The sequence below is a fragment of the Notamacropus eugenii genome, chromosome 3 (assembly GCF_028372415.1).
Source record: "Notamacropus eugenii isolate mMacEug1 chromosome 3, mMacEug1.pri_v2, whole genome shotgun sequence".
NCBI classification, from domain to species: domain Eukaryota; kingdom Metazoa; phylum Chordata; class Mammalia; order Diprotodontia; family Macropodidae; genus Notamacropus; species Notamacropus eugenii.
The window spans coordinates 301,963,919-301,985,623 of NC_092874.1; the positions used below are offsets into that span (position 1 = coordinate 301,963,919).

At 46.8% G+C, this 21,705-nt stretch overlaps 1 protein-coding gene and 1 long non-coding RNA gene across 5 annotated transcripts in view; one reads left to right on the forward strand and one right to left on the reverse strand.

Moving 5' to 3' along the window:
- Positions 1 to 1,392: 1,392 nt before the first annotated feature.
- LOC140496526 (uncharacterized) lies at positions 1,393 to 20,364 on the reverse strand. The gene is made up of 3 exons (XR_011964286.1): positions 19,962 to 20,364; positions 17,178 to 17,334; positions 1,393 to 6,556 (listed from the first exon to the last, which is right to left on the reverse strand). It is a non-coding gene; the product is annotated as an uncharacterized lncRNA (long non-coding RNA).
- The window catches only part of EFCAB6 (EF-hand calcium binding domain 6), a 229,218-nt gene continuing 215,902 nt past the window's right edge, over positions 8,390 to 21,705 (forward strand). Inside the window, exon 1 of one of the 4 annotated variants that reach the window (XM_072596357.1) lies at positions 8,390 to 8,559. The gene's annotated coding sequence lies outside the window, so the exon portion shown is untranslated. Of the gene's footprint in view, positions 8,560 to 19,299; positions 19,391 to 20,196; positions 20,364 to 21,705 lie in introns of those variants that run through there. The other 3 variants (XM_072596355.1, XM_072596354.1, XM_072596359.1) reach the window with 3 other exon arrangements.

Genomic DNA, 21,705 nt, shown 5'->3' on the forward strand with positions numbered 1-21,705 from the left:
CACCCCCTCCCCATAAGTGACCTATCAACACCACCAGGTCATTCCCAGCTTTGGTGGTGATAGAGGGAAGAGCACAGTCATACCCTGGCCAGCCTGAATAGGCGAGGGGCAATCATCTGTGGTGTGAAAGGTCACCCTGCATAGTTTGTGCTGGAACCCAAAATTCATGTTGGTGTTTGATCTGGTTGTAGTCATGGCCTCATACAGTAGGCGACTATTTTTCTTCTGCTTCACTTTTGGAAGTATTGACATATGTGGCTTCTTAACGATCATTTTCTTTCTTTTCCACTGTTGCCCTGCAAAGGGGAAGGATGAAGCTGACACCTTCAGTGGCAGTAGCCAGTAAGGGAACAGATGAAATCAGGGAATAGTGGCCTTAGCTTCTCTAGACATAGTCTCCTTGTCTCCATATGGTGATTTGTACAGGGTACAGCAAAGGATGTGGAGTCGTCTTTGGCAGCTCACCAAATCTGAAAGGGCATAGACTCCATGTGACTGGGCCCTTTTTATGCCATGAGGAGACGAGGGAGCTATAGCCCAGATGTGGAGATCCCTTTGTTTCCTTTTAGGGATTCCTTTTGGAGGAGAGGCCTGATCCTACTCTGGATTGGAAGTCTGAGAAGTGCTGATAGATATTAGTACTTTTATACCAGACTTCCTGCCCAGTGAGGAATCCTTCTTTTGGTTCTGGAACAGTGAGCCCCACTGGTGGCTTTCTCATTCTCTAAGCATGATCTTCTCACCCAAGAGAAAATTTCAAGGGGATTCAGGCCCTGCTTTTGCATTCTGCTCCTTCTCTGGGGTATTTGCTAAAAGTACAGCTAATTCCTAGGTCATCCACCTCTCCACATTGGGCCTCAATGGCTGCAAACTGGTTTTCAATTTGAGAGCTCTCCCATGACTTCTAAGAAGATTTCATTCATATAGTCTGGGACTTGGGCCAAAGGATCTATGAATCGTACCCCTATTGGAGCTGCTTGGGAATATTGCTGCGAACTTGCTGTGGTCAACAGGGTGCTTGTGGCAGCAGAAATATCGGGCCAACAAGGGTCATGCCTCGAGGTCTCTGTGCAGATCTTATATGATGCATGTTAATTCCAGCCCAAAATTTGTGAGGGGGAACTCTAGAAGTGTTCTTTTCATCATTGCCAAGGGGAGCCAAAGTCTCTAGGACTTGGGGGCAGATGTTTCCCCTCTTATACACAGTCCTTAATAACTAGGAGTAAAGAATACATTCCTTCAGTGTAATCCAATTCATTTCCTTACTGTGCCTTCTGTGTTCTAGGCACTCAGCCAGATTACAGAGTCCTAGCTATCACTTTTTGTGACTGGGGCAAGGAGCATGGAATGTACCCTCAAATCAGCTTTTACAAATTCAGAGCCAGGGAACCTAGGACACAAGGAGGCCGCTGGAGTGTTAGAGGGTGCACCTATCAGCTGATGGTTTCCTATTTTAATTAAAAAAATTTGCATGTATATATATAAATAATTCACCATGCTAATTTCAAGGCTGTCTAAATGTCTCTTTGTTCCCTTTATTGATTAGTTGCATTCTTTTCAATAACTCAATGACCTCCCTTTTCTTTTTGTTTTTCAGGTAACACTATAGTTAGCTTCCCTCTTGTTCCCCCAACCTCTCAATTGAGCAAAAGAAAAAAAAAACCTTGTAATAAATAAGCGTAGTCAAGCATAATAAATTCTCATATTGGCCATGTCCAGAACGGATGTCTCATTCTCCCCTGCAGGTCCATCACCGGCTGTCATTATTGATCGTTTTGAATCAGCATCAGCGACTGCATTGATCAGGGTTCTTAAGGCTTTCAAAGGCATTTGCCATTACAGTGTTGTTACTGTACGTATACATAGTCCTCCTAGTTCTACTCATTTCACTCAGAATTGGTTCCTACAAGTCTTTTCAGGTTTCTCTGAAAAGTGCCTCTTGTATAATTTCTTACCTACAATAGTATCCCATTCCACGCATGTCGTTCCTCAGTTGACAGGCACTTTCTTTGCTTGCAGTTCTTTATTAGCCCCAAAGAGCTGCTCAACACATTTTGATATACATTTGATTTCTTAGGGGCATATGGCTAGTAGTGAGACCACTGGGACAAAGGACAAAGTCATTAGACTTTGGGGGCATATCTCCAATTGCTTTCTACAATGGCTGGACCACTTCACAGCACTTCCAACTTAATTATTCTTGGAATCAACCAACCGATCAATCAACAAACAATGATTTATCACCTAGCATGTGCCAGACCCTGGAGCCAAAGGTGAGTATGCTTCATTTCCGGGGCAGGTTCAGTTCATTGGCTCAAAAGTTGAAAGGTCCTTCAAAAGCCACTTAGTCCAATCCTCATTTTAAAAGTGGTTGTTTTCATGGGGTAGGAGGCGTGTAAATGGTCCCAGCAAGCTTTATCTTTAAAAGTCATGGCAGAAAACCCTTGATCACCACCCCATAGCCTGGCTGTGGGGAATATAGAACTTAAAACATTTCTTTGTAGACAGTAAGCACAACTTATGGCTCTGCATAGTAGGGAGGCATTTTGTGTACCATGTATGAGAAATGCCCAGAGAAAGGGATTGTTTTGAGCCAGGGCTGGGATGGGAGTTGGGGAGGATCAGGGAAAGCTTCATGGAGGAGACACCATTTGAGTTGGACAAACCTTGAGTAAAGTGAAAATGTGTGTGTGTGTGTGTGTGTGTGTGTGTGTGTGTGTGTGTGGGTATGTGTGGGTATGGGTGTGTGTGTGTGTGTGTGTGTGTGTGTGTGTGTGTTGGGTGAAGGCAGAGTAGCCGAAGGCAGGGAGAGGAGCTGTCCATGCTCCTGATCAGAACAAAGAGACCAGAGCTTTCAGAGGTGAAATGTGGCAAAAGACCTGGCTTTGAAACCTCGTCCTTCTATGTGATGATTGTAGACAAATACTTCTCCAATCTGGGTCTTACTTCTCTAACTGTAAACATGAAAATGGAGTGTTAGATGGTCTCTGAGGCTCCTTTCTCCTCTCAGGCCCATGATCCATCATTCTTCTGTGTCCAGAGTTTGGTTCTACCTTGTACTATGGACACCAGCTGTACTCTAAGTGCATCAGGGATTGGGAGCTTCTGGCAAGTTAAGGCCTTGGCCTAAAAGGGCAAGGATCTCTCATGGCATCCTGGGCCATCTCCAGTCAATCCTGATGAATTGTTCTGTTCACTGGATCCAGGTGGCTCAGAAGGAGAAAGGGAGGCTGGTGACCTGCACAGCCCTCCCTCGCTCAAATAAAAGTCAACTGCAAGTCACGTCATCATTTCCCTAATGCCATGATCCTCTTCGAAAATGAAGGACAAACAACAATCCTGTTCATGTTCCCCCCCCCTCCCCCAGTTTGGGGTACAGAAGAGATTTTAGGATCTGGGCTGTTCTGATACTTTCTAATCAGTGTTATTAGATAAATGCCTCAATGAAGCCTTGTCCAGAAGATACAGTGTCAAAAGCTGAAGCTGGGTTAGAATTCCAAGCCTGGAGCAATGATGAGTGATCCTAGTGGCTCTGACATCTGGGCTCTTATCATGCTTGCTGTGAGGGGAAAAGCAAGGCCCGGGGACTTAGGGATATTATCCAAAGTCAAGAAGCTTTCAGTGGAGTTTGCTCAGTGGGCAGAGGACAAGACAGTATAAACTATCAGACCCAGCATGGGAGCCCCATAAGCTCAAAGTTAAAAAAACAAGCTGACTGTCAGATTAACTGTGCATTTCTTTATCTGTGGTTGGAGCAGAAGGGAAAGAGAGGCTAGTACACAAAATGCCTCGTTATTATGCAGAGCTTGTAAACAGTCCATACTAATAAAAGAAACAAATACATTTCCCATTCTGTTTCTCTGCCTCAGTGTGTGTGTATAACCTTAAAGCTTATTTCAACTGTTGTCTCCTCTGAAAACACACAGGCACAGACCCACCTCTATTCATAATACAACAGCAGCCTACCCGATCTGGATCCCAGGATAGCTCCTAAATGGCATTAGCATTTCTTCAGTGAATGAACAAAAAAGCATTTATTAAATGCTCACTAGGTGTAGAGAGATGGGCTAATTAAGCGCTGGGGATACTGACAGGACGACAGATACAACCTCTGGCCTTAAGGACTCTAAAGGACCTTAAAGACATTTACACAGCGTATCTAAAATCTCTGCTGCTCCAGAAATGGAATTGTCATGATCCTCAGGGAGCAGAGGTAAAACAGAGGGTTAATGCCTTCTCTTTATTACTGTTCTCATTGAAAAAATGAAAAGATCTAATTGCAAAAGCAGCATACAGTATGAGTTTGTTTATTCAGTTTCTGATATGAGTCTGTATTAGCGGAAATTTAAATTTCTCCTAACTGGATATATTAGCATGTTACTGCTCTTAATTAGTCTTTCCCATAGAAAGTCATTTTCTTCTAACTCAGGACTCTGCCATCTTCTTCTAGATGTCTTTAATGTTATTACTAGCACTTGCACAGTGAGATGCAGTAGTATCCGAGGTATAGGAAATGGATATTTGGTTTTTTGTTCCCAGATCGGTTGGATTGGGATCGCTGATGTCAACAAGCATCTGTTTTCAAGAATTCTATGGCTGCTGTGATTTCTTTTTCAGGTTTCAGGACTCCATAGTAGTGCCAGCTATGGAAATATAATTTCCTTGTACTGTCTGTCACCTGATTTCCTGACCTGGTTCTGTGAAATTAGGACCTGGCATGAACTGGCATCATTAGTGCACTCAAATGGCTGGCTCAGGGTACAGATAGCTCTGATCCCCTGGACCTCTGGTTTTTTTACCCAGTGTTTTACATCACTCAGGTTGCAGTATGCATTGAGCAACCTCTCACCTGTCCAACTTTTGTGATGACTTTGGTTGACTTATTTGGCACATAAATACTGCCACCAATGGCAATTAGCTTCGCAAATCCTTGAGGCAGCCCTCCAAGACCATAGGCTGGCCACAGATATAGAGATCTTGGTGTATCTTGCCAAAGACTATCTCTAGAGTTGATGGTTTCATAATATTCTTGGTCAAAAGTCATTAGTTCTATAAAGGGCAAAAGGGAAAGGGCATGACCAGTGAAATCTATGACATCTTAACCCAAATCAGATTTCTTAACCATATCTTACATGGGAGTCTTCCTAGGATCAATACCCTCAAAAGTTCCGGAGTCTTTTTCATGAAAGCTGACAACATACCTTGAGTTTCCTGAGCTTGCATCACTCAGTGATAAGTGGGATGCCAGGCCTCTGCCTCAGGGGAAGAACATTAGTAGATTTTTCCCTCCTTTGTAAATAACACTTTCTTCAGTCATTTTTAAAGTCCAAATATTGGGTGGCTTCTGTATAAAGCAGCATCTTAACCAACTGACCATTGGGAATGTCTTTTCCCCTACCCATTGAGGCTGGTGGTGAGAGGGGAGAGACAGGGAGTGGATGCACTTTCAACTCCAGAGTAGGTATTTCAATCCATGGGATACAGGCCTTCTTTCCATTTACTGACATGATCCCTAAAAGTATGGAGTCTGTGAGGCTGGTGTCTGGCATGATCATGTCATACTCTTCGTTTATGGCAGGATCAAAGGAGGAAAAGGTAGGGGAGAAAAATGGAGAGGGGAACAAATGCTCCAAAGGGAAGAAAATCAACCCAACGAGAGAGGAAAAAGCTCTGCAAAATCATCTGTGCCACCTGAACGAGAGGGAAGAGATAAAATGGGGAACAGGGGGAGGAGGAGGGAGAGAAGAAACTGTCCAGCTATGTTGTAGTCCCCCCTCCTTTGGAGGCTTATAGATTCAGGGGATGTTCCCTCAAAGAGAGAGGTTGAAGTAAAGTTCATCGAAGACACAGTCGATTCTATTTTTTTGTGTTTGTACCCTCAGTGTCAAGTGGAATACCTAGCACCTAACAGGCACATAATAGATGCTTGTTGAATTGAATTGAATTGACGTGGATTCGAGCTACAGATGTTGGTCTACAGAGAAAGTCAGGGCAGGAGGAATTGGGAAATGGAGGTCCTTTGGAAATTCTCAGCCTCCAGCAAAGGGCAGGGGCAGGAACAGGGAAGGATCTGCTGGGTCTCTGGTTCTGGGTGAGTTTTCTTCTCTGAGTCTCAGGAAGGAGAGAAGTCCTAGCAGTCCCAAGGAGGAATAGTGCTGAATGGTCCAGAAACATTATTGCTGACCCCTGAGCAGGGGGAGAAAGCCATGCTTGAAAGCCCATCAACCACTCTATTTGTGAACCGTTCAGCCAAGTCTGGTATCTGGGATCCACGTCTCGAGGGTCCAGTGAGCATCAGGCCATCAGGTTACAGATGCTTTGTCTTCCTTGTGTTTGGGAAGTGTAAGGGCTGTGGAATGCTGCCATGTTTGTTGGATCCATGAAGGAGGAGTCTGGTCTGGACTGGACAGACAAGTGGGAAAAGAGCAACCTTGAGTCCAACTTTTACCTTCAACAAAAACTGAGCCATAAGCCAGCTGCCTCCCAGCACCCAGATATTGGCCTGGCTGGAATTCCATTAGCTGTTCCCTTATGACTTGCTAGATAAATGTTGGACCTGTGTGTAAAACAATTGGAAAAGCTAAGTAAGTAATTGAAGGCAGTGAGTGTGATTATCTACAATTTGAAACAGCTGTCTAGCCCCTTTATCTTTGATGTCTCTCATCTAGGCATACAAACATCAGTTCTACAGAAACACGCAGCTGTCATGGCAGGGGGGTGTGTTACAGATACAAAATCTGTAATAGACAAGCAGGATGCCCACTTTGGCATCTCTCCCATTGATAATTTTGTTGTATTTTGAATAGCTTTTCACTGGGAGCCCCAGTATAGGTCAGTGAGGCCCAGAACCTTGCTTTTCAGCTCTGGGGAATGGGAGCAGCTGTTTCTGTTTCTGTTGGATGGTGATGCCTGCCCACCCACTCCAGCATGAGGGCACCCTTTAAATAGCCAAACCTCCCCCTATCCCTGACTCCAAGGTAGCAAACATGTATTAGGTGCTTGCTGCATGCCAGCTCGCTGCTCTGAGTAAGGGAGGGAAGCCTGGTGTGTTCTCGTCCCACCTTGGACACATCTGAGTTCTGTGACTCTGAATCACATGCTAAACTCTGAGATTCCAAGCTCCAGAGCAGGTGCCACCTGCATTGGTAGAAGGATTTCCCCATGCCAATGAAATCATAGTTCCAGTAAAAAAAAGCATAAAGCTCCACTGGAATAGAACTATTAATAAACTGTGACCATTAATGAAATGCAAAAGCCACTGTGAATTCAAACGCTATTAAGCCAATTGAACCAATTGAACCAATCCCAGCATCTCTCTACAGCTGACAAAAGCAATCACATCTCTGGACTTGTGATTTCATGGGTTTGGGGGAATGCCTACAGGAGGAAACCAACCTCTCGACCAATAGCATTAAAGAGTGGCCTGGGGCACAGGAAGGGTGGGCACTTGCCCAGCATGCTTGGCTGACCTGTGTCAGAGGTAGATGGTGAACCAAGTTCCTCGGGCTCAGAGGTCATATCTGTATGGAAGGTGTGTTTGCCACAGGGTGGGACCCTTGGATCTGGGACCCAAAGCCAATGCTGGGGATGAGAGGCTTCGGGGAAAATCTGTGTCATTTCTGATGTGCAGACCAACCTCACCTAGGACCGTCTGCAGTGCCATAGGTGACCCTATTGGATGATGGGAAGGAGACAGAGGCCTGGTGGGGCTCAAGCGAGAGCTCACATCATCTATGGCTGATTTACAGACTTGTATAGCACTAGATCAGACACCAGCAGGGCAGAGGCTTTTGTGATTAACCACATGCCCTGGGGAATGTCTGCTCCATCTCCCAGAAGGGGCTCTCTACTAGACCTCAGCAGCAGGGTCAATGAAGGACCCGGGAAGGCAGAGGCTGACAGATCTGCTAAGGGAGACAGGATACCTTGTGCCCAGTAGATGGGAGTGTAACGCAAGGAAAGCGGCCGAGGGAGGAAGAGGGATCCATGAGGAGCCTGGACTTTGCTTGGGATCTGTCTCCATTCAGGAAAACCGACATTTACTAAGTACCTATTGTGTATTAACTGGCATCACCAGGCTTCAGTTCGTAGGAGTGCAGCTCTAGAGCTGGGCCCTCTGAAGCCATCCACTCCAAATCCATTTTACAAAGAAGGAAAACTGAGGTCCAGGGAGGGTCATGTCATAGCCCCTATCTGGCTAGACCGGTGAACCCAAGGGGTATGCGAGTATCTCAGAGAAAAGTACAGATAACCAGATGGCCTGAAGGATGGGCAGAGAAGCGGACAGTCATGTTCTGGGCCCTAAGTGTTGTCTGGTGGCGAGAATCAGAACCCAGAACCCTGGCCTATTGTCTTATAGAATAGTTGGGCAGGAGTGCCACCTCACTAGCAGGTGGGGGCCCCTTGAAGGGCTCATTTCTGGGTATTTTGTTGGAAGCCTAAGTGTTCCTTCAGCTGTTGTACTTTTCCTCCTTCTTAAAGGAAAAAAAAGCTATTTGGACAGCCAGTGGACAAAGTCATTGCCTGCTCCATGCAGGGATCACCCTTTCAACCAATCAGGTATGGGCCAGGCTGCTTTCTGGGACATTTTGTTTCCAGTTTTTAAACTGCAAATGAGAAGTAGCATAGGCAGAGGGACTGAGAGCTGGCCTGGGGCTCAGGGTTCAAATCTTGCCTCTGATACCTGAGGCTTTCTGATCCTGGGCACCTCAGTCTGTGTCTTGGCCTCAGGCAGTTCTTAAAGACTGTGAGGTGCAGAGAATCTACTGAGCTGCATTGGGAAGGGGCAGGAAGGGAAGGGAAAAAGGGTTCACATAGTTCCTATTATGTGCCAGGGGCTGTGCTAAGTGCTTTTTACAAAGACTACCTCCTTTGAGCCTCAGGATTATGCTTGGCTGCTATTATTACCTCCATTTTACAAGTGAGGAAACAGAGGCAGACTGACTTGCCCAGGATCCCACAGCTAGTAAATGTCTGAGGCTGGCTTTGTACTCAGGTCTTCCTGACTCCAGGCCCAGTACTTCCACTGTAGTGCTACCAGCTATCTCATTTGTAAAGGGAGTTACCTTCTCTGGGAGTTCCCTTTATCAAAGAAATCACAGGTCCAAGAGTCATGAGACTCTTCAAAACCCATGTATTTTTTTCTGACCCTAACACCAATAAAATGTCATCCACACACATGGTGGATGCACAGGAGAGGGCTGTGCACAAAACTCTGCATCTCTATTGCGTGCTCCTTGTCCAGGATAAATCCAACATGTAACTTTCCAAGTAGTTGTCCTGTTTGCCTCTGACTCTTCCTCTGTCCCTATGGCTCTTGCCAGGTACAGAGGATACACAAATGAAATCCTTCCTGCCCTCCAGATCATGACTCCGTCATATCACATCCCTCTGGGCTGGATGCTGCTACAATAGAAGTTCACATGTCTGTGTGCTCAGTTTCTCTTTTTGTACATCTCATCCCTCACAAGCCTGCCAGGGTAGGTAGTGCAGGTTTTATTTTTGAATGACAAGCCTGAAGCTCAGAGAAAGGAAGGCACACTTCCTGAGATCAAGTAGTCCATTCTGACTTGAACCACTATCTCCTGCCTTCGCATCAAGAGCTGTGACCTCCACTGGAGGAGGGAGAAGAGGAGACACATGGCCCAAAGTCTCTTGTCTTTGCTTTTCTTAGATCATATTTCTGCTATAGCCAGTTGTCTCCAGATGACAAGATGGAGGTGATGGCATAACCCTAAATACCACCAAATATCCAGAATCTGCAGAGTCCTTTGGACTGGGTCATTGAGTGGCGGAGGACTGAGTGGGAGTCTCTCCCTGTCTTCACAGTCTGGACAATCCTTGACTGTGCAGGTGGGGTTGGAAGGAGTTGCCTGATAAGGTTTCTCTGGGGCCAGAGGGCAGACCTGGGCCTTGATGTTAACCACTGAGCCTCTGTCTTGTTGCCCTAAACCCCTGGGGTCTGAGCACCTTGGATAGAGACCTATAGTAGCTTTGTCCCTGCTACCTATCTTGACGCTCAGGTTTATGAGACATAAAGGTTAGTGCAGAGGCCCAGTACTGAGAGATGGTAGCTTCTAGGAACCCTCTGAAGAATATCAAATACTTTGTTAGAGAAAACATTGAAAACCAAACAACTACAATTGCTAGGTGACAATTTGCATTTAAGTCACTTCCAACTCTCTGAAATATCAGGACACTTGTCTGGTCATCCTCCTTGGACTCCTTGCCCCAGCTCAGCCTCTGTGGCTGTGGTTCCTCAAGGCTCCTCTCTTCCCTGGGTTGCTTCTTCCTCCTTTCCTCTGCATTGTTTCCAGATTTCTTTGGTTCCTTCTTCTCCGAAGGCTTAAAGTATAGGCTGTTATCCCAGTGCTCCACAGTTGGACCAGCTTTCGCTTTTCTTTGTAATTCCATTGAATGCCATGCAGATTGTTTCCCAATGGAAAGCTTTTTCAGAAGTTATCACTTTGAGTTCCCACCAACAAGGACATTTATTGGCAGATCAATCTTTCCATCCATTACCCTAGGCTCAGGGGCACCCAGGAATCAAAGCTCGCATGTTTCAAGGACTTCAGGTTTCACTTGCATGGAGATGTCAATGAAGTTGAGTGCAGACCCTCCAGGCTTTATTTAGGAGATGGTTTCAGGCATTTCAGACAGCAGTGAGCCTTTCCACACTCCATTGGGGTGATCCTTGGCCAGTGGAAAGATGGTCTGCTAGGAAGTACGGTCTCCCAGCCTTCCCAGCTTGGGTAGATGGATCAGGACTTCCACTGTTGGACCAGGACATGTACGGTGTCTGCTGATGGCTTGACTGACCAGCTTGACTTCCAGACCTTGCCTCAACTGTACCAAACTGAAGAGTTCTCCCTGGATGTATAAGCATTGTTTGTTCTTGTCTCTCTGCTTTAGTTGTCATTCTGACCTTGGGTATTTGTTCAATTGTATGGTCTGTGGGTGTTCCCAGTCCTTGGCACGCAGTAGGCACTTAATCAATGCCTTTGATGTACCTATGGACTTTTCCCATAGAATGAAAGCTCCTTGAGGGCAGGGACCGTTTCACTTGAGTCTCCATGTCTTCAGTGCCTGGCACAGTGTTTGGCATGTTACCCATGATGTCCTCAATGTTATTGAACTGAAATGTTGTGGTGCGGCTTTGGGAACCATGTGCTGGTCACTAGCCATGCCCCACTATTCCAAATTTTCTTTGATCCTAGAGTGTTAGTGACTCCCCACTTAGCTTCATTTTTTTAACATAAGAAGTTAAGAGGATTGTTATAGATCCACTCTGAGGCTGATCAAGGATTGGGGTTTCCTTGGGGAAGTGAGAGGGCTGTTCCCCATGTTGGTCTGACATTTTCCTGTGACCAGACTGGCTGGGAATCATTGGGCCTGATCAATTCTACTTATCTTTTAATCCTGGGCCAATTTCTACCAGACAAGGACATGTCTGGACTTGACTCCTTCGGCATTTGGTCCAAGTTAAATCTCAGACCTTCCCTATCCCCACCCCATTTATTTTCTCTACTTCTTCCCTATACTGGGAAATAGAAGGAAGAAATTAAGAATGAGGGAAAGTGAGAAGAGAGAGAAGGAAAGGAAGCATGAGAGAAGAGAGAGAAGAGAAGGTAGACAGAGTTTAAGAGGGGATAAAGAAAGAGAAGGGAAGAAAGATGATGAGAGGAGGTTAAGAAAGGGAAGGAGAGAAAAGAGAAGACAAAGAGAAGAGAGAAAAGAGGTCAGAGAGAAAGGAGAGAAGAGAAAGGACAAACAGAAAACAGGCCTGCAGGCACTGACTTAGTCTGCTATTCAATCAGTCACAAGACTAGGGCACATAGAGGGAGGAGCATGGGAAACCTCAGTCTGCATCTTGGGTTCCGCCATTTCTTCTATGTAAGCCTCAGTTTACTCATCTGGACAAGATGAGCTCTCAGGCTCCTGGTAGTCTTCGCCTTCCCTATTCTAAGTATTCACTCAACAGCTCTGTCTATGATCAGTAAGCACAGGTTGAAGAAGAGAATCCAAAGGTCCAGTAGAGGCTGTATGTCCAATATGACTTCTGCCCTCCTCCCCATTAACTGGTCCTGGCAATGCAGGCCTTAGAGACTTTAGGATGCTAATACATGGCCTCCCTTTAGTCTTCCTTCAGTTTGCACCAAAGGAGCAAATCAGCACCTGATTTGAGCCCAGGTCCCCTTTGGGGCAATGCCATTTACTGGCACAGGCAGGGATCTCCTTCCCTTTTCTCTCCCTGATTCCTCTTTGTCTCAGACAGATCCAGTGCTCTTTACTTGGGGCTTAAGATCATGTTCCTTTGCCTAAGCAGAGATCCTCATCACTTATTTATATGACAATTATTTTTAAATGAAATGTCATTTTTTTCCATCCAAGTTCATGGATGCCCTGAAATACAGAGGGGTCTGTGGCCCCCAACTTAACAAGTCCTGTCTTAGAGCCAGTTAGAACAGTGGGTGGCAAAGAAGGCAAAGCATGGACATGGGTATGGCCATTTTCAAAACCTCACAAGCCTCTGCTGAAAAGCAAACAAAATGGATGATTTTGGATTACAGAGAACTGAAAAACTTTTACATTAAAAAATAAAAAAGAATACAAGTAGAATAAGTGTAGTCTGTTGGGAAAAATAGCATCTTTGTGATCTCTGATACGGGTCTGATACCCAAGAGATCTAGATAATTAATAGAAAAATAACAGCAGATAAGAGCTCAAACCGATTTGTGGACTATTAACAACCATATGAAATAATGTTTCTATTGATGAGAGAAACAACCTTTTAGCTCCTACCCAGCAAATTAACAAAGATGCCCAAAGATGGAACTGTACAATGTTGGAAAAGCTATGGAAAGATGGGCACCTGATGCATTGTTAGTGGAACTGAGAAGTGGTCCAACAATTCTGAAAAGCAATCAGGAATTATGCAAAGTAAGTGACTAAGACACCCGAGATTCCTCTCCTAGGCGTGCCCTCCCAGGAGGTCAGTGACAAAAAGAAAGGCTTCTTCTCTCTCTTTAAGAGCAGCACAAGTCCATCTAGTGGGGAATAACTAAACCAGTCTGGGCACAGGAGGCCAGTGTAACCTTGCTGAGCTGGAAGAAATGATGAACATGATGAATGTAGAGAAACATGGAATGACGTAAGCCAATGCAAAATGAAATGTGTGCAACCTTGGAAACTGTCCACAGTGATTTTAGTGTTGTAATTGGCGCATAGAAAAACCAAAGAAAATGATCTCAGTAGAATGGAAAGTCACGAGATCTAGGAGAAGGCAGACGCATCTACCTCTTGGAGAAGTGAAGGCACAGGAGTCTGTAACAGCGAATTTAACATCAGGCTTTTTTTTTTTTGATACGTTGGTTAATTTAGTGAAACTTTTTTCTTCTTTTAAATTATTATAAGTAATGGCTCCCTGGGAGGGTGTAGGCAGTGGGAAATGAAAGGGAAACATCAAATTAAATTTCCTTTTAGAAAATAGAGTGTGTTATGTAGTGGATGGAGAGCTGGGTAAAGAGAAAAACCTGGGGTCAAGCCCACCTTGACCCATGCTGGACATGCATTGCAGAGAGGGTGCCATCCTGCATTGGCGAAGGGAGTCTCCTTCCCAGAGTAGGCCCCATACCAGTGGAACCAATGAACAGTCAGGGCCCAATCCTTATCTGCTAAGAAAACTAAATCCTGTCTCTAGAAAGAAGAGAGAGGGAGGTGCTAACCAAGCTGACTCCCTGAAGGGCTGTGAGTAGTTCCCATTCCCCTGGTCCCAGCCCCAGGCCTGGGCTTTTACTGCTAATGGAACTGAATCCACTCGTGTACTTTGTTGTTGGCTCAATCTAGCATCAGTCAGGGTTTAGGGAAGCTAGGCAGTGGAATGGGTAGAGCATCAGCTCTGAAGTCAGGAAAATCTGAATTCAAATCTGGCATCAGACACTTACTAGCTGTGTGACCCTGGGCAAGTTACTTAACCTTGTTGGTCTCAGTTTCCTCATCGGCAAAATGAGTTATAAAAGGAAAGGTCCAGTTGATTAGAGGGAGCGAAAAACTTTTACATTAAAAAAATGAATTCCCATGCTTGGGGTAGACATCTGAGGCTTGTTGGCTACCCTCCACCTGGTTTGGCCCATTTGCCAGGGTGTGGCCGCTGCACATGCTCCAGCTTCTTGGAGCCACAGGTGAGAGTTGGGTGAATGAGGTGAATACCAAAGGTGGATGAGCAGCCCTCCCACCAGAGGGAATGGTCCTCCCTGAGCAACCCATAATGCATCCTTCCAATCTAGTAATCTATAAATATAACCCATATAAACAAAAACTTGGGGGAAGGAGGAGTCCTCTCTAATTTTTAAGCATGTCAAGGAGTCCTGAGACCAAAAAGTTTCAGAATCACTGCTCCAGGGAGTCCTCTGTCACGTGCTTTCAGGTCTTTTCCCAGATTCTGCCCATCCTTCAAGGCCCAAATCCTGTCCTACCCCCCAGGAAATGTCCCTAAGGACTCTGCTCATCCTTTTGGTCACTCCTCTTTCTCACCACTTAGCATTTGCTTCTATTAAGCCTTGACTCACTTCCTTTTGTTTCCTCTGTGTTCACTCTTCTCCCCAAGCAGATCATGAGCGCCTTACCAGCCAGGGTTGGGAGAAGTTGGGAGGTACCCAAGACTGTCCATGGAACATCTGAGACCTAAGGAAGCAGAACTGCAGGCTCCCCTTCCCTCCAAGGAGCTCAGGAATCACATAGTAGAAATGTATTTCAAGGGCTCCATGAACTTGAGGGGAAAAAAAAGACATTACATTTCAAAATAATTGGCTTCCTTTGTAATTGGGTGCATCTTTTTATCCATTTTACAAATGACTAGGAGAGCGGCTCCAGGACATCACCCTTTGTGATGGCTGCTCAGAGGTAATAGTGCTCCCATGTTCATTGGCAGTTGTGTACTGTCCAATACTTGTTTTCTCACTTTGCCCCATCGTTCTGAATTACTTCCCAAGCCCCCAGGTTCTTAGGGGTTCTTAGGTTCTGAATGTGGGGAACCAGAAGGAGAACTCTCTGTCTCTTTTCCTTTCTCTTTGGAAGACTCAAATGAAACTCACAGACCTCTGCACTCCTCTGCTCAGCAGAGTCATGGAAGAAGTCAAATCTTAACCTAAAGCAAAGGGACAGAATTTTGTGTGGCTTATGTGCCATTCTTGTTGTTGCATTTCTTACTGTCTCAACGGATGGAGGGAGAGAATATGGAACTGAAAATAAAAATAAATTAAAAAGGCAAGTAAAGGAGGCAAAGGAAAGGGGCACCTGGAGCTTCAGGGCCCCTGTTGGGGGATCTTCTGCCATTGGACTCTTGGGCCAAGCAGCCACCCACTGTCCCGGCCTCTGCATTGAAGTCTCTTTTCCCTGCTTTACTTGGCATTCTCTCTCCCATCTCTCGCCCCCTTTGGCATGGTCTCTTTTCTACCCACAAACTTTTTTCCCAATGACAATGAGAGGAGGACCAACTTAGGGGTCCAAGTGATGGTCTCTTCAGTAGTCAAGGCTCTCCCCCAGGTCTCTGCTCCCCAAATGCAGGCTGCAGAGGTCAGCATTTGAACCTAGGTCTTCTGAGTTCCAAATTCAAACTTCTCTTGGGGCAGACTTGGCCTGCAATCAGCCTGGAGTCCCAGATGCTCTGGATTAGTGACCTTGGGCTCTCCTTGGAGGCAGGTTATTCAAAGCTCCACTTCTCTCTTGTGGAAAGAAGGGACCATAAAACTCCCTCCATTTGCTTCTACTTTCATCCACCATTTTCAGAGGACTCTTTCTGGTATCTGATGGGTGAAGTGAGCTAGTCTTTAGATGTTCTCCTGGGGTCTTGAGTGCATCATCCTTGCCAGGCTGGGTCCAGCTCCCCCTGCATTCCTGCCCCTGGCCTCATGACTGGGCCTGTCCTCTTGACTCTCAGCCTTTGCCCATTTCCAGGCTTGAGCAGCCCTCAGTGCTCACCTTTACCTCTAGTAATAATACAAGCTAACATTTATAGAATGCTTACTATGGGCCCAGTACTGTGCTAAATGCTATACACAAATGATCTCATTTGGTTTTCCCAACAACCCTGCAAAGTAGGTGCTGTTATTATTCCCATTTTACAGATGAGGAAACTGAGGCAAACAGGTGAAGTGACTTGCCCAGTGTCACCCAGGTAGTGAGTACTGAGGCTGGATTTGAACTTAGGTCTTCCTGCCTCTGTGCCCGGCACTCTGTACACTGTACCATGTAGGTTCATCAAGGCTCAGCTAAGGGGGGCACCTCCTTAAGAAGCCTTCCTAAGTACCCCCAGTCCTGGTTAGCCCCTATCATTGTGACTCATTTTGTACATATCTTCTGTCTACTTATCTGTGACTGTGCTACATCCCACTAGTAGACTGGAAGCTCCCTGAGGACAAGGTAGTTTCATTTTTGTCCTTGTCTCCCCAGTCCTAGCATTATGATTAGCACATAGAAGGTACTTAATGATGGTTGATCAGTTTTATAGTGCTACGACTGTCCTTGGACAAATGGCATCTTGGTGAGGCTATTAAGTGTACCTTTCTCCTTCTATCTATCTCTGGACTGTTGAGAGGTTGGGCCAATGAGGGAATTAACCATGAAAACCCCTGCCCCACAGTTTGGGCCCACAGGTCTCATCTTGGAGGCTCCCAGTGTCTGCCAATTTTGAGCATCAAATGACAATTTGCTTCTCACACTTGGATCTCTCAGCCACTTGGCACTCAATCCCCAGAGCTTCAGCCCTTAAATCTATTTCCTCACCAATGCGGAAGGGAATCTGGGTGCCATGAAAAGCATGCTGGGTTTTTTTTAAATGTGTAAGAGCTGAGCTTGTGCAGAAAAAAATAATCAACCAGTAAACCCTTTCCCTGTGTCGGCAGTGTCAGGGCATCTGGGGCTGCAGGGGTTTAAGTCTTGGGAGCAAAGCTGCCGCTTTCCAAGAAGTCCTAGATGCCAAGAGAACCTTTCCCTTGAGTCTGCCACCATCCTTGAGACCAAGGAGGCATCCCAGTCAGACCCCTGCCCCTCCCCAGTTGCCTACTCCAGCCTTCTTATATTACCCAGGAGGAGCAGTGACCAAGGTCATACAGGTCACAGGTGAGGAAAGAGCCTCTTAACAAGCTCCCCAATGGGGTCATCTGGAGGTGGTTTCCTACCTCTGGTCTCTAGCTGGCCTCTGCCTCCAGGCTCTCTCCCATTCCAGTCTCTGGCAGAGTGCAAACAGCAGGCCATTTGGAGTCCAACCTTGGCTTGAGGACTAGCTCTGCTGCTCATGGTGAGTCACTTAATCTGTCAGAGCCTTGCTTTCTTTATCTGTAAAATAAGGGGGCGAGACATGATGATCTCCTATACTACACGAAATCAGTCAACAAGTGTTTATTAAGTGCCTATTACATGCCTGACTGGAGAAGGACATGGCCAGCCACCCCAGTATCTTTGCCAAAAACACTCCAAATGGGGTCAAGAAGGGTCAGACATGACTGAGATGACTGAACAACAACATGTATCTGACACTGTGTTCAGCCTTTCTCAAAAGGCCAAAATACATTGTTCAAGAAAGGAGTGGTCAGAAAAGGCAGGGGGCTGCTAATTGGGTGACCCCAGCTTAGCAGAGGACCCATACTGCCCAGTGTTGTACTGGCATCTTAAAGCACCTGGTTGCAGCAGTAATGGAATGGAAACAAGTTCCTTGAGGGGTGAGATGTTTTCATTCTGTCCTTGTCTCCTTGGCGCCTAGCATAGAGCTTGGCACGTAGTGGCCACCTCATCAGTATCTATCGACTGACCTTCCTGCTTTCCGGAGGGTGAAGGGTGGCATCAGAGGGAAGGCCATGGGATCCTAGACCGAAAACTGGAATAAACTGAGACAATAAACCAGGACACGGAAGGATAGGGGATCAGGCCCCATCAGGGGCAACTGTACCACAGAGTCAGAGCTAGTGGAGGGCCAGTGGGACCCCATTATGCTGTTCCTATTTGAGGGGTGACCTTGACACTTAGGCACCTACTGTGTAAAGAGTGCTATGCTAGGCACGGGAGGAGAGTTTGGTCTGATTCTCCTGGAGTTCAGTGGGGGCTGGGACACAAACCCAGACCACATAGTATCACACAGCAAAGTGCTAAGTGAGGCATGAAGGGGAAGGCTTTTACTGATGGAAGACCAGCGAGCTGGGTTCTTAAGGACTAGTAGGCATCCAGCAGGAGCAGGAAGATCTTATGTGGACAGGAATGAGTGAAAACAAAAGCATGTTCCCACGGGAAGCCCTCCTGACTCTACGTTTTGCCACCCTTAGACTCTGAGTCTCAGTTTCCTCCATATGTAAATGAGAAAGTTGAAATGTATGGTTGACCATTCCTGGAACACCTCTGCTTCCTAGCCTCTGGGCCTTTGTTAATCTGGAATGGCTTCATCTCCTTAGTCAGAAATTCATCTTCTCCTATTGACCCAGAGATGGGAGATGGAATATTGAATTCAGGTCCAGTTTGGCTAGAATTAAGGGCATGCAAAAGCATGGAAAAAAAGTCTGGAAACAGAGAATCATCAATTATATCTGGAAAGATCATTAGATGTCAGCTAATCCAACTCCCTCATTTCCTAGTGGAGGGAAAATGAGGCTCAGAGACAGACAGAGCCAGGGCTGGGCACAACACAGGTCTTCTGGCACTATGGCCCGTGGTCTTTCCACTGTCTCAGGCCTCCTACTAGTGAGGTCAGCCTGAGGAGTGAGGTGAGGGGGAGCTACAGGGACTTCTCAAGTAGGGGAGGGTTGTGCTCGGACTTGTGTGGAAGCTGGATTAGAGAAGGGAGAGGTTGGATCAGGTGAAAGGTGATCCAGGGGGAGGATGCTTATTGGGGTAGGACCTGTTTTGTCTTCTTCTCCAGGAATTCTTAAGCTTTTTGAGGGTAGGAATTATGTACCTAGCTCAGTACCATGCACATAATAGGTGCTCAAAAATGTTAAATAAATGATCAAATTTTGTGCTTGGTGTTATACATATGATATATATATTTTGGGACTGAAGAACTAGGAGCTGGGTGATCAAGAAAGCTTCATGCAGAAGGGTGGTATTTGAATTGAGTCTTGCAAGAAGTGAAGGAGAAAAGATATGATTGATGTAAAAAGTGAGAGAGAATGAAGATGACCAAGCTTAGGTCACCAGAAAGATAGTGATCCCCTCAAAAGAAATAGGGAAATTAGAAAAAGGCAAGGATTTCTTGGGGAAAGATAATGAGTTCTGTTTTGGAATGATGAGTCTGAGACAGCTACAGAACAGCCATTTTGAGATGTCTCCTAGGAAGGTGGAGATGCGGGGCTAGAGCTCAGGAAAACACTTAGGCTTGGAAATGTACATTTGGGATGTTGTGAAGGTAAAAATGGATGGATTTGACAATAGACTGGATACAGAGGTGGGGAAGACAGTCAGGAATGGAGGTTGTGAGCCTAGATGACTGGGAGAATGGTGGTAACCTTGACAGTAACAGCCAAGTTAGGAAGAGGGGACAGTATTGGGGACAGGATAATGAATTTTGTTTTGGACATGTGGAGTTTGAGATGCTAAGGAGACACAGAGTAGGGGATGACCAAGAGGTAGAGGGAGATGTTAACTCGGGCTGAATATGTAGATTTGGGAATTATGTGCAGAAAGATGCTAGCTCAATGCATGGGAGTTGAGTGTCTTCTCACATTCATCCCACCTGTATCTTGTCTGTACATAGATGTTTTCACGTGGTTTCTCTCTCTTAACTTTACACTCCCAGAAGGCAGGGACTGTCTCTGCCTCTTTTTGTATTCTCGGGCGCACACACCATAGGTGCTTAAGAAATGCTGATCGATTGACTGAAGCGATCACTGCATGAGAGGCGCTACCCATGGGAGCGGTGGGGGAAGATCTCACCATCCCTCCCCTTTGGTCCCCGGCTGCCCCGTCCCCGAACTCACAGCCTCCTCCTCGTCCTCCTTCCTCCGCTGCTTCAGTTGGCGTCTTTGTCGGCGTTTATGTCGCTCAGACGTTGGACCTCCTCGCGCCGAGGCGGTTGGAGGTGGTGCTTCTAGGCTCGGGACCTCGCCGGGACCAATCCTGGCCTGTGGCGTTAGGCCCCTCCCCCTCCCCGGCGGACCGGACCAATCGGCGAGTGTTCCGGTCGCCTTGGCAACGGCGGCCAGGACGCGAAACCTGGTCTCGAGACTGAGCTTCTTGCTTCCAAGGCGGGAGACGCTCTGGACAAAACTTGGGACAGGTCGGGACTGGGCAGCGCGGGACGCTCGGGCAGGTGGCGCTGGTCTATCGAAGGGGGATCGCGAAGAAGCGTCCCCGCCCCACTCGGGAACAGAGTGAAGCGCGTACGTGCGGGAAGGGTGTAGGGGGGTCCAAGCCAGCGCGGGGTTGCTGCCTGGGAGGGAATGAAAGAGCAGGGGGCGGGGCCGGGAAGGGAGGAGGAGCGGGGAGGAACGAGCGCAGGGTCCTCAGTGCCTCTAGGGACCAGGGATTGAGCGTGGGAACAGCATCTCCAAGTAGACCTTAGCGATAGAAGATCCAAGGGAGGGAGCCCCTTTCGAGGGTCCCTGCCCCAGGGATCACCCCGCAGACATTGCAGGGCTGGAGAGGCCCGAACATTCCAAGGCATCCTATCCTATTGTGGGCGAGCTCCAATGGTCAGGTCGGTCTTGTGCGGCATTGGAATCCTGCTCCCTCCGCGCTGTACCTCGTTCTGCCTTGGGACATCAAGGATCTGACCCAACCAGAGAGCTGGACGCAGGCTTCCCTGTCTCTCTCACTTAAGTTGTCTCTTCTAGAGGTTCAGTTTCTCTCAAATCTTCAGAGAACTCATGGTTCCATGGTCAGTCAGACCACCTCTCCGTGGAGCTGAAGCCTACAAAGCCGGGCTGCAGGTGTGTTAAAGGGCCGGGTCGCGTCTCTCGTTACCCAGGGCCTGCCAAAGCTTTCCAAAAGGACTCGATCCACAGCAAGAAGGAAGAGGGGCCTCTCGAGATCCACAGAGAGAAAACTGAAAATGGGAGACACAGTCTAGTAGCTTCCCTCCTAACAAGGACGTTGCTTTACAGCATATCTAGTTCTTTACTCGCGGCCACACAAGGCGTGTGGCAGGATCCAGCGATTGTTGTCCCCCGTTTTACAGCTGAGTAAACTGAGACTCTGGGATATGACTTGATGGTGGTGAAGCTGGGATTGGAATCCGGCTCCGACTCTAGCTCTCGGGCTTTTTTCTTGTGTCATGGGTTCTGACCCAGCTGGCATTGGCTTGGTACCAAATACAACACATGGGTCGACGATCCTCAGTACATCTGTGTGGTGCAACGAAGAAAGATGGGATTTTCGAGGCATTCAACATCCATGCATGCACGATCCTCAGTTATGGGGCTACATACAGGCTGAGGTCATTTGTGAATGTTGTGCAGACCCAATGAAACATTTTTCTCTCCAGCTCCATTGAGCTTCTCTTTTAGGCACCAAGGTCAAGGGGATGCATGAATACTGAAATGCTATAGCTTTCTCACAGCCTTTCGGTTTGATAAGGTATAAATGGGGGGTAGAGTAGCATGACCCAGTGGTTAGAGAGGGCCCTTAACCTGAGAGACTTGCTCCACTTTTCCTCTCTCTAAGTCTCTACTCTACTCCCTATGCCCTCCACATAATTTCACTCCCCCATGGTCAGGAAGACCT